This window comes from Stegostoma tigrinum, chromosome 15 (genome assembly GCF_030684315.1).
Source record: "Stegostoma tigrinum isolate sSteTig4 chromosome 15, sSteTig4.hap1, whole genome shotgun sequence".
Taxonomy (NCBI): Eukaryota; Metazoa; Chordata; class Chondrichthyes; order Orectolobiformes; family Stegostomatidae; genus Stegostoma; species Stegostoma tigrinum.
In genome coordinates, this window is record NC_081368.1 from 25,344,130 (window position 1) to 25,356,920 (window position 12,791).

The following is a 12,791-nucleotide window of genomic DNA, read 5'->3' on the forward strand; positions in this document are numbered from 1 at the left end:
TCTTTGTGGAGATGCTGGAACTTTCATGTCCCAACAACCAAGTAAGAAGCTGAATGGATTGTTAAGCTGCCACAACCTCTAACTCTTGGTTGCGAAACATTCTCTGAGGTCAAGAGGACAATACATTGATACATGCCTTCCTCCACCTTGGAAGAAGAGGGCACAGACATCTCAGGGGAAGATCTGGCAAGGTTGTCTCCTGCATCCCTCAACCAGCTCAGACACTGACACCTCGATGTTTAGTTTAGTGATCTGAGAGTCAGGAGCAGCTGCTGGTCAGCAATTCTCTGCCACCCTCTGCAGGTGGTCAAGGAAGAAATGGTTCAAGGCACTGGCGCTCAGTGGACTGCCAGGGACTAATGGCCTGCTCAGGCGCAGGTGAGGATCCTATGGAGGTTGCAATTCATGACTTCATTGGAATACATATGCAGAGCCAGGAGTGGTGGGCAGGTTTGACAGGAGCACTGGGCATCCTGATACAAAGGCCACAGGATGGCAGCAAAAACAGCTAGGAACCTGCTACCGAGAATCTAGCTGCCTCCATCGATAGTTGCTGGCTCCAGTCTCAGAGACTGCTACAACAGCACAGACACCCTAGTCATTGAATGCTCAGCATTGTTGACAAGACAACAGGGGGAGATGGGGTTGTGGGGAGGGGGTCCTTACCTGTCTCCAGGGATCCCTTTTTCACAAAGATCCACTCAGCCTGAGCAGGAATCACATACAGAACCACTAGAAGTCTTCGCAAAATCCAAAAGAACTACAGATGCTGCAAATCAGGAACATCGGGGCAGCACAGTGGCTCAGTGGTTAGCCCTGCTGCCTCACAGAGCCAGGGACCCAGATTTGATTCCACCCTCGGGCAACTGACTGCGTGGAGTTTGCAAGTTCTCCCCGTGTCTGCATGGGTTCCCTTCGGGTGCTCCAGTTTCCTCCCACAGTCCAAAGATGTGCAGGCTCGGTGGATCAGCCATGCTAAATTACCTATAGTGTTCAGGGATAAGTAGATTAGGTGGGATAGAGGGAGACGGGTCTCGATAGGATGTGCTGTGGGTTGGCGTGGACTTGTTGGGCTGAAGGGTCTATTTCTACACCGTAGTAGTTCTGTGATAAAACAAAGTTGCCAGAAAAGCTCAGCAGGTTTGGCAGCATCGATGAAAGTAAAAACAGAGTTAACATTTCAAGTCACGTCACCTTTCCTCTGGTCTGAGGCTTTTCCAGCACTCTATGGTTGTAGAAATTAAAAATGATGTCTTCAAATCAGGCCATTAATGGTTAATTGGACCTGAAAATGAGCAAATGAAATAAAGTGGAAAAGTACTGGAAAACAGTGCAAAAATAGCCTGCTTCATACTGAAAAGCACAAATTTATCACTGGGAACTGTCTCGATGAGCCGTTACATGGGTTCACCTGGACATATTGTTTCAGCACAATGGAATTCTGAAAAACTACTGAGGTACCATGGAATGATAATACAGTATGTAATCTTAGATTCAGAATAGTATTAAAATCAGGGACTTCATCCTATTCAGGGACTTCAACTTGGACTGGGATTGCAAATGATGCTAGGCACTCCGAGTTCCCCCCAGCCACTGTAGCGGGGCCCCCAATGGGCAGGAGGCACTGAGACTCATTATTCAACATGTCTAAGGTAGTTTCAGCAATGGCTAGTTTACATGTGTTTTTGTAATATATCTAGAGTAGATTAATACTTAATAGAGATTTACTGCTATATATACATATTTACTGCTTCATGTACATACTTATTTATCTCAATATATTAATTTACCACTTAATATATTCATCACCACTCCACATTTGCATAAATATTACCACCAATAAACTTGTTAATTAGTATCACTTAACTCATAAAGTATTTTCTTACATTCCACTGAAACCACGATCGAACCATAACACACTCTCAGTCCCGTGGGTGTTCAAGGCGAGGAGCAAGCACTAGCCAGGACATACTCAGTCTGCCTGGGTCCTCTAGACACAAGCCCCTCCAGGGCCACCCGACCAAACCAGCAAGGCCAGCTGGCTCCAGTGTAGGGCAGAATTCCTCCACTCCAGCAGCAGAATCTGGGACTACATTGAGATATAGTGGGAGGGAAAAAAAAAGACCTTCTGAAGATACATGGATGGCACAAGTGGCAGGTCAATATGAATAAATTTCACAGTTGTAAATGTATGCTCACTTTTCTTCATCAGCTGCGTGAGTGAATATCTGTCTAATTGCAACTTCGACATTTACATACAGAGCCTAGCCACTCTTAGTGCAGTGCATGTTTGATAGTCCATGATGTGAAATGATCAACTTCTGTGCAGTGTTCACACTATAGGTGAATGATAGGATATTGTTATCTTAGCAACAATGGTCAATCTATCCAGGTGGCAAAGCATTATGGGTGCATCACAACCATTGGAGGGAGTGATTGCTGATGCGGTCAAGAGTACTTGGGGCAAAGGGTTCAGGTTACACTCATTACGTTAATGCCTATAGTTCAAAACACATTTTACTCATAGCTTGTGTGCATTCGTCCGTATAATGCTGTTGCTATTTAAGGATCTCTCATCATTTGAAACTTTATCGTTCGTACCATTTGCTTTCTTCATTGCCTGCTGCACCTGCACGCTTACTTTCAGCAAATGGGGTACAAGAACAAAAGGCCTCCCTACACCACTTCCTCTTATAATCTATTACTAATCAGATAATAATCTGCATTCTTATATTTGCTATCATAGTGGATAATCTTATATTTACCCACATGATACTTTATCTGCCATGCATTTAACCACTCACTCAACCTAACCAAGTCACACTGAAGCATCCCTACATCCTCCTAACTTTCTTGCCCAGCTTTGTTATGTCTGCAAACCTGGAAACATTACATTTCTTCCCTTCATTAAATCATTAATATATATTGTAAATAGCTGTGGACCTATCATTTGTGGTGCCCTACTCATCGCTGCCTGCAACTCTGAATAAGACCCATTTATTCCCTGTCAGTCAACAAGTTCTCTGTCCACATCAGTACAATACCCACAACTCCATGTGCTTTAATTTTACATACTAATCAATTAGTGGGACCTTATTGAAAGTCCAAGCAAACCACATCAACTGGCTCCCCTTATCAACTCTACTAGGTACATAAAAAAAGTCCAGTGAATTCATCAAGCATGATTTCCCTTTCAAAAATCCACTATTTTTAGGGCCACATCTTTAAGTACTCTAGGGTGTAGATTACTGGGCTCTAAAATGGGATTTACCAGCCTTTAACCCCATCAACTTCTTCAACACCATTTCCCTACTAATCCCTCTCATTAGACACTGTGTTCTCCGGTATTTTTGGGACTCTATTTGTGTCCTCTTTTGTGAAGGCAGAAGCAAAAATGTATTTAATTGGTCTGCCATCTCTGTTCTACATTATAATTTCTCCTGTTTCTGACTGTGAGGGACCTATGTTTGTCTTAATGATCCATTTTTCTACACATAGTTGTAGGAGTTGGCAGAGGTCTTGGTTTTGATAGGGCGTGAATGTTGAAAAAGGTGGCTGAAGTAGTAATCAAGTGGGCTGCTTTTATATTATAGCTGCACCCATCCAAGTAGGCAGAGAGTATTCTACCTCAATCCTGACTTGTGCCTTTTAGATGTTGAATCTGTAGTCACATATAGGCCAGACCAGGTAAGGATGGCAGATTTTCCCTTCTTTAAAGGAGATCAGCTAAAACAAGATTTTTTTCCCCTGATAATTGATAAAGGTTTCATTGTCATCATTAGACTATTAATTCTGGACTTTGTTTTGTCCTATTGAATTCAAATTCCACCATCTGACATAGCAGGATTCAAACTTGGCTTTCTCTTCATTGCCTGTGTTACTGGATTAATAGTGTAGCAAAAATACCACAAGGCATTGCCTCCCTCCTTAGATCATAGAATCTCGACAGTGTGGAAGCAAGCCCTTCAACCCATCAAATCCACACCAACCCAAACCCATCCACCTAATCAATACATCCCTGAAACACTATGGGTAATTTAGCATGGCCAATCCACCAAACCTGCACATCTTTGGACTGTGGGAAGAAAACGGAGCACCCACAGGAAACCCATGCGGACACGGGGAGAATGTGCAAACTCCACATAGACAATCGCCTGGGTTCCCGGTGTTGTGAAGGAGCAGTGCAAGCCACTGAGCCACCGTGCTTCCCTTTACTTGACTGTTTTGTGGGACGCCTGTTCCAAATTTGGACACAAGCACTCAGATATTGGAAAAGGTGACTTTTCTGGGTGGAATCCTGAGGCCCAGCTTTTAAAAGAAACAATTGTAACATAAAAGGAACTTCACCAAATTTCTGTAGTGGACAAAATTTGAACTGAAGTATATGTAATAAGACTGCTCAACTTGCTAGGGCCGTGTCTTTGAGCTGTTCTAACTTTCTCCTAAACTCTTTAATGAATCAGATACATTGGATACATGTCTGAATTTAGCAACTTTGCAGAATGTAAAACCCTCAAAATTTGCCCTACTATTTATTATTTGTTACATTTCACTGGCTATTCTTTTTGGAAGGATGGAAGATTAGTTGAATCCCAACATTCAACAATAAAACCTTTTGGCTTTGATGCCAACACCCAGCTGACTGAACTATTTGCTAAAAACAGGACATTACCTTCAAAGTCAGGGTGAATTTATCAAATTAAAGCAGATTGTTGATGGAAAGGAAAAGAGTTAACGATTCCAGCTCCAAATTTGAGTTTTGCAAAAATCAGCAGGGAGGACTGAAACTCACCAGTTATTTTGTAAGTAATTTTCCATGATCTGAAGGGTACTTTATTGTCTAAGATCTAGTTACGTGCTGGTGAACCAGGGAATATTACAATAAAATTCATCTTTGTTCAATCTGCACAAAGTGATTTCATACATACAGGTGAATAGATTTTAAACAGCAATTCATTTCAGTAAATAACATAAACAAAATCCTTAAACGTGATTGCTCTGTGCATGACCCACCTCCACTGATATCTTCCTTCACCACCACAACCCCAATCTCCACACCTCCAAACTTCCTAGGCCCAGTAATCTGCCTGAGATTTTTTATCAATCATCTAGTAATTACATTTGAGAAACGGACAGACAAGCTTAAGCCATGAAGTGGAATTTGCTGACACTTTTTACAATGTGACTGGCATTATTTATCATGAGAGGGGAATAATGCCAACTGCAATAAATGTCAAGCAATAGCATTGAGAGATTTGCACCTTAGGCTAATGCAGAATAAAGTTTAAACACTGCATTTACAGCCTCTAGGGAGATGTTTTCTCTTCCACGTGATAACATCCATTTCCACGAAATTTTCTTTGTGTCGTCAAGATACTGATGAGTAGAACAACAGGCCTCCAGTCCAAACTGTTTAGAGAGTTTACACACCCAAAACCAAAAGGTAAGTGAAAGGGTCAGAATGTTTCTGGGTCTGTTAATTGGGGCTTCTGCCAAGCTGGGTTTGGCAGAGTGTTTGTGCTGAATAAGCACAGCCAAAATGCAAACAGTGTGGTAGGAGAGGGATGTTAGGAGGGAAGAAGGGTCTTATTTATTTCTCAATGTTAGTCAATAGGTTACTGGATCAAGTTGGCATATGCCTGTACCCGGTTCACTAAGAATCAGAGGAGCAGAGGGTGACAAAGAAGTTCTCTAAGCCAAATGTTGGTACCCCTGTAAGGCTTAAGAAATCTGCAGCACTGACTGTGTTTACGACACTAAGCACAAGACCACAGGGTAGGTCTGTTGGAATAATGACCCCCTAAGACCTGAATACAGAGATATAAGCAGCCTCGGGTTGGTATAACATGTATTAGAGATATGCTTTGCCGCTGTCTCTGTCACTGGCAGTGTTGGGAATAGAGTTAATGGATCACAGGATCGTCAACATGTCATTTTCCCTATCCCTAATGTTGGCAGCTGATTTATTTCATGTTCATAACACCTTTTCACCATAGTCAGTAAGCTAGGAAAACCATACCCCATCATGTCACAATTGTAAAAAAAAATTATTTAAAAGAAATACATTTTGTATTAACTTTCTGCATGTCACCCCGCAAAATAGCACTTTTCCTTACCTTTAGTATAATAGAAACAGGATCCATATGATAAAGATAAGGTGAATCAATGGGCTGAAGGGCCTTTTCTGCACCTCATGACTATGATTCTATAAGGTGTATGATCCATTATCCAATGCTTTTATAAAAAAGAATAAATTGGAGAATTAATCATATGTTGTTGGAAATAGATGTTCCCTTCAATTGCTGATTCTCTGCTGGGTCAACAAGATTGTACATTTTACCCCCTGGCCTGAACCAAAGTTGGACCCTGACGCCCTTAGCCTTAATAGCCTTGCCAATGTGTCAGTTAATTCTGGAATGTAAACTGTTTTCTATTATTCCTTCTTAGTATTCTCTATTTATGTAATGGATGTGGTCCTATAACACCTTGCTGTATTCTGTTTTTTAAGAATTTAGATGCACATAGGGAGACCTTGCATACCTTTGATAACAAACTGCATGAGAAACTCTTCAGATGAATTGAAGATTTTTTGGTAGCTGCAATGTAGTTTACAGGTCCACATAAGAATTTATTTCTACTCATGTATTGATCCATTCAGCACAACTAGAAATAAACCAGCAAGAGAAACTCCATTATCTTTGGCCAAGAATAGTAACTGATCCATCAACATGACTTGTAGACTTCTCATTCAAACCATACCAGTGTTTAGTGTTAAATGGCTTAATCTTTCATGACTAACAAGCAGAATATTTTTTTCTGACATATTAGCATGAAAGACATTTTAGTAAAGCTGATGTGAATGGCATTTGTATATTGCCACTTACCAGTTAAGAGCTTAAAAGTTCCTTTAAACAAACAAACCAAAACCAAAATAATGTACAAAAACAAATTGGCTGAAAAAGCTCAATAGGTCTGGCAGCATCTGTGAAGGAAGAAACAGAGTTAATGTTTTGGTCAGATGGCCCTTCCTCAGAATTCAGAATCAGTTATTTTCCAGCAACTTTGTTTATGTTCCTGATTTACAGCATCCCCCATTCTTTTGGTTTTTATTCTAAAATAATGTACAATTGCTTAAAATACTGTAACAGAATCACCACAATCTGATTTACTTTCTGCAAACAGCCAGTTGTGTCATTTATTTCATATGCTCTATTCCTATTTAATACTATCATGTAACCAATATTTTTATTGCATTAAATGCATTCAGAATATTCAAGCATCAGATCTTGTTGCAGCAAGTAATTTTATACAGTACAGAAAAGATACTTTTTCTGAAGTTGAGAGAAACAAAGTTCTTCTGCAGCTTTGAAAGGGAAGCAAAGACCTTGTAAAACGATAGGGGGATCATTTTTCTGTGAACTTACAGATTAAAAAAAAATAACAAAGCACCAAAGGCAGAAGTGAGAATGTAGCAGCCAGCTTGTGGTTTCAGCAAGATTTCAGCAGACATTCTAAAAGAACTTGTATGGTAAAGTGCTTTTCATATCTTCAACCTGTCCTACGTCTTTGGCAACCAATGAATTACTTTTAAAATACGTTTATTATCATAGAGGTGAAGTATGAGTGATACATGAAATTGAAGACATTTATTAACTGCAACATTTGAAATAGCCAACATTAATCATTTAAATTTACACAATTTGTAAGATTATTTGATTTTGGTTTCTAGATAAATGTTTTCTTTGACCTGATTCCTGCAAATGATCATAATGACCTTTGTGATCGATTTGATAACGTTTACACTGCCAAGGTATCAATATTGATTCCTTACCACTAACGATTCCAGATCTATATTCACTGTCAAAACAGATGTTAGTAAAGGAAATTACTTCAGAATATCCAGACTAAAGGAAGCCATTTATACAATGAAGCATGTGTCATTCTGTGAAACTTAACAACGTGACCATTATTCAGCTTTGAGTTGGAATGTTCGGGCTGCCATTTATGAAAAGAATCAAACACTGTTAAGCAAACTATACTGGGCATCAGATTAAATCCAAACTCAAACTCATTCTGATTAACTTATTTTGTGCTTGCTAGCATTGAAACTCCTATATATTTTTTTAAGCAAGCAGGAAGATAAACATTAACAAGCAGTGTGGTGTCATGACATCTACATGCAGTGTCAAAGTAATTTCAGTTGTTTCCATGGGAACTCGATGGTATACACAGAACAGAAAGCAACATTGAAATTCTAACCTTTTTAAGAAATTCTGGCAGGCTCTGAAATTGTCAGAAAAACCTGACGGTCACTTCCGAAATGACTGACCAGAATGAAGTCAAATGTTGTACCTCAGGGTGTGCTTCTTTTCATTAATGAGAGAAAAATAAATCTCACTTTGAGTCCATTTGGTGGTGAAGCTGACCTGAACATGGTTTCTGTCATCCTCCCTCCCTTCCCCGCGCCCCCCATCCACCCAAACAAGTAGACTGCAGTGAGGATAGAACTATCATCTCATATTTCAACATTGGCTTCAAACAATTGTGGATTGTTGAGTCCCCCAGAAAAGATGCAAAGAATGATCATTCAAAATGTAAATGTTGGCATATAAATTGCCTTTGAAGATTTAAAAATTCCTGCTAGAAATGGAGGGTAGCTTATATGTTGCATATAATAGTTAACTGTAGGCATAGCTTTGAGTGGTTGCCATTCCCAAAAGTCATCAGCATCCAACACACAAAGTGCGGAAATGACACAAATTCCCACTCATCTTTGCAACATTGCCAGACTGATCCCTTATGCCCAGTTTAAGATATCAGCAAATAAAACATGCTTTATGAGGTGAAAAATTGAAGGTAATTATTAATGCAAGCACCACATGTTGTAACTGAAAATGGGCATAAACCTACATAACAAGTATTTCAAAATTATGATTTATGGGGCCAGAAAAATTGGGTTGCCATATATGTAGGCCTTTACTCCATGATTTATGGTAGCTCGGCAGAAACCTCACAGCATGCTGGACAGTGACAGTGCCTTTGCTCCTGTTTGTTGAGCCACTGAATTGTAGGAAACTGATCCATGTTTCAGATTTCCATGCACAATTCATCTTCTGTTGACATCACAACATCAGGAAGAGGCATCAAATTAAAGTCACTTCACAGAGTAACTATACATGGTAGGCCACTTTTGGGAAATTGCTAACTACCGGATCATAATGTGTTGATAGACACAAGTGGAAAAAAAATTCTTGTCAGCCTGCAGTCAGTTGGGGGAGCGTGAGTGCTTTAGATAGAACTAAGAGAGTTTTCACAGCTTTAAATTACAGGTAAGACAGGTACCTGAAAAATTATGGCAGAACATTTAATTCATTTCACTGATCACAGTGCTGCCAAAGTTGAATAATTTCACAATTAAAATTGCATCATAAGTATTTTGTTTTTGCTTCCAAATGATCTTGTAATGTATTAAACTACCAAGATTATGTGTCAGAGATAATGGGAACTGCAGATACTGGAGAATTCCAAGATAATAAAATGTGAGGCTGGATGAACACAGCAGGCCAAGCAGCATCTCAGGAGCACAAAAGCTGACGTTTCGGGCCTAGACCCTTCATCAGAGAGGGGGATGGGGAGAGGGTTCTGAAATAGAGGGAGAGAGGGGGAGGCAGACCGAAGATGGAGAGAAAAGAAGATAGGTGGAGAGAGTATAGGTGGGGCCGAAGAAATTACAAGAGAGTTGCAATGGGAGAGAGATTCCCTGAGGTTGGTCCGGAGGGAGGAGGATAACTTCTTCAGGTTAGGCATCCCTGGAAGAGGCTTCGCAGTGAGGTTAAAATAGTATCAGAGATAATGGGAACTGCAGATGCTGGAGAATTCCAAGATAATAAAATGTGAGGCTGGATGAACACAGCAGGCCATTTTGTGCTCCTGAGATGCTGTTTGGCCTGCTGTGTTCATCCAGCCTCACATTTTATTATCTAAGATTATGTGTCGTTCTGTTGTTTTATCCAATGCTTTGACAACGTGAGGCTATTGACTTTCCAATGACCCACTGGTATTTATTGTAACAATTTTTTTCACCATGACAATACTCCTAATTTGAGTAAGATTTGGAAATCCACTGGAGAGACACAGTAAAGCTGTCTATGACTAAGTATGGGGATATAGCTGGCTGCTTGCCCAGGATTCATCTGCCAGTGAATTTGGCCAGTGTTTTGCATTTCTGAAATGTTCTGGGAGTAATTGTTTTAATATTTTCATGGGATTTAAAACTAAATAATGATGTACAGTTACTTACATGGTTTGCTAGTTTTATATGTCTCAGTGGCAGTTATATATCAGAGTAAAAGAACACAATGATGGGTCTCCAGTATGATTTTCTTACCAAAACTTCTATTCTGGTAAAGATAATTCCGTACACAGCTACAGCATCTACTCCTTGGCCTTCCACTGAAGCTGTTAAAAGTAGCATATCTGTGTGAATAACTGTAGATAAATATTTTACTTCATTATGCCATTTTTATTCCCTTGTATCCTTTTCTAACTTGGAGATTTGCTTTAAATAAAAACCCGTCTATCCATCCAGATATATCCACCTATTCTAAACAATAACCAGGGTTCAACTTTATCTCTCACTTTCCCTGACCTATCCTCAGCCCCTTTTCACTTCAAATCGATATGCTGCCCTGGGATGACATCACCTGGATATAAAGCCCCACGATCACACTGAGGATACCCACTATTACCTTACTTGACATGTCTACTGTCTCTAAATTGGCAGACTGTTTGCCCAACACCCAGTAATTGATGAGCAGAAATTGCCTCCAATTAAATACTGGGAAGACAGAAGCTATTATTTTCAGTCTCTACTCTTTAGCCGTTAATTCCATATCTCTCCCAAAGAAAGTGTATGAAACTGACCCAGATTGTTCATAACCTTGGAATTGTGTTTGAGATAAACTTCTGACCGCACATCCATGCCATCACCAAATTGCCAATTTTCACCTCCAGAACATAGTCCAACTCTGCGGCTGTCTCAGTCCATCTGCTGCTTGTTGCATATGCTGTGATATGTGTGTTGTAAATATGTGGGGTCTTTAAGGCCTTATATGATCTGGTTTGTACATGAGAGTAGCCACCTAGTTTAATGAGAAGAGTTTTGTAGAGTAAACAAGATGTAGTTTATTGCAGTAACAGAAGTTGCTGGAGAAACTCAACAAGTCTGGCAGCATCTTATGAGGGAGAACAGTGTTAATGTTTTGACTCCAGTGATTCTTCTTCAGAACCATTCTGCATATTGCTACAAAGATTGTTGAGAGGACCCAGAGATAGTAATACTTGTCATGTCAGATCCCAAAGTGAAACCTGACTTGATACATCATGAGTTGAATGGATGTAATTGGTGAACCTGGTAGTGATTAACAAGTCTTTAATAATCAAACACTCTTAAACAATAGAACACAAGTTTATCACACAAAAGCAAGAAAAGAAAACACAAACCAAACTATTTTTGCAAAAGGGAGTTAGAAAGATCTTACTATAAGTAACAAAACAAGGTTTCGATCTCTTTCCCTGCAATATCCATTTTAGAAACTCAAATCCGAGGGAAAATGTCACACTTATCTCATACCTGTAATTTCTTACTTAGCTGAATCTATTCAGTTTGCCTTTTAGAACTTCTGAGATAGTTTTATGACTTCTTTTCTGTTATCCTTCCTGGGCTGCTGGCTAAACTTCTTTTTGATTCTGTCAGATTGACAACCTCTCAACAAACTCTCACAGCTTCACAAACTACAAAGAATGCAGAGGTCCAAACTTTTACTTTAGAAATCGATAGTTTAGTTCAGACTGAGGTTTGCAAATTCAAAGTGGATATTTCTGAGTTATTTTAGCGGACCATATTTAGTCTTCCTATGCAAAATGTGACCTCAATTAGAACTCCATATAATCCCTGCAGTGTTAAAAGAGGACATTCAACTTAACAAGCTCCCTTGACTCTCCAAAGAGCATCCCACCCAGATTCATCCACCTACCCTTTCTCTGCAATCCTACATTTCCCACGGCTAACACACCTAACCTGCACATCCCTGGACACTACGGACAATTTAGCATGGCCAATCCACTTAACTTGCACATCTTTGGACTGTGGAAGGAAACTGGAGCACCCAACGGAAATCCCTGCAGACATGGGGAGAATGTGTGACCTCCACATAGACAGATGCTCGAGGGTGGAATCAAATCTGGGCCCCTAGCGCTGTGAGGCAGCAGTGCTAACCACTGAGCCACCTTGCCATCCCAGTCAACTGTGTTAATAGTCTTCTATAAATGTAAATAGATGTTAAGAGCCACACAATCTGATTATCAATGCAGTGTTTGGGAAAATGGATGTTTTGGTCTTAGAAGGAATGAAAACTAACATTCAGATAGAGATGGGCAAGGAAACAATGATCATCTTGGTATCACGAGTAGCTGCTCATGGACATTGGCCAAGAGGGTTCAGACAGTTGAATGACACGGCATTGATTTTCATCCACAAAATAAGGGGTATAAACAGGGGTAGGTGGGAAGTGAGAGATAAAGAGAGAGAGAGAGAGAGTGAGAAGATGCAGGAGATCAAGCCACCACCTCTTGAGAAAAATGCCAGAAATTGCCCAACATCAGGCCAAAGGAAGAACGAAAGCCTGTCACCAAAGACTGTTTAACATCAGAGACAAATACTTCATCACACCAAAACCATAGGGACCTGCCATCTCTCGTTCATTCTGCAAAACAGCTTTGAGATTGGTAAA